Below are 404 nucleotides of genomic sequence, written 5' to 3' on the forward strand. Positions count from 1 at the left end.
TACGGTTCTTTTCCGAACCGAAATCCACAGTGCGAAATGTAAACGTTACTTCGACGACTGAAAATATACATTAGTCGCGGGTACATTTCTTGTCCATTTTCTTGTCACCTGTAACTGACTCGACTGCCAGCCAGAGCCACACTATCACTTAAATAACTGAATCCTGACGCAGCGTAGCACCTCGAGTTGCAGAAATAGACTACATATTTCGGTCTATTTTCTTTCGTTTATCCGATGGAGCCATAAGTCATCCGGGCAGAAATTCCTCTCGGCAAAGGATCCGGTGGAGAATGTGGAGCGGCGGAGCGGTAACCTTGACCCGTCCAATCTCTGGAGCGCCCGCGGAATTTAAAACGGCCTCGCGGCATTCCCGTCCACAATTTCCGGGCGACACGGCGCTTTCG

The sequence above is a fragment of the Penaeus monodon genome, chromosome 24 (assembly GCF_015228065.2).
Source record: "Penaeus monodon isolate SGIC_2016 chromosome 24, NSTDA_Pmon_1, whole genome shotgun sequence".
NCBI lineage: Eukaryota > Metazoa > Arthropoda > Malacostraca > Decapoda > Penaeidae > Penaeus > Penaeus monodon.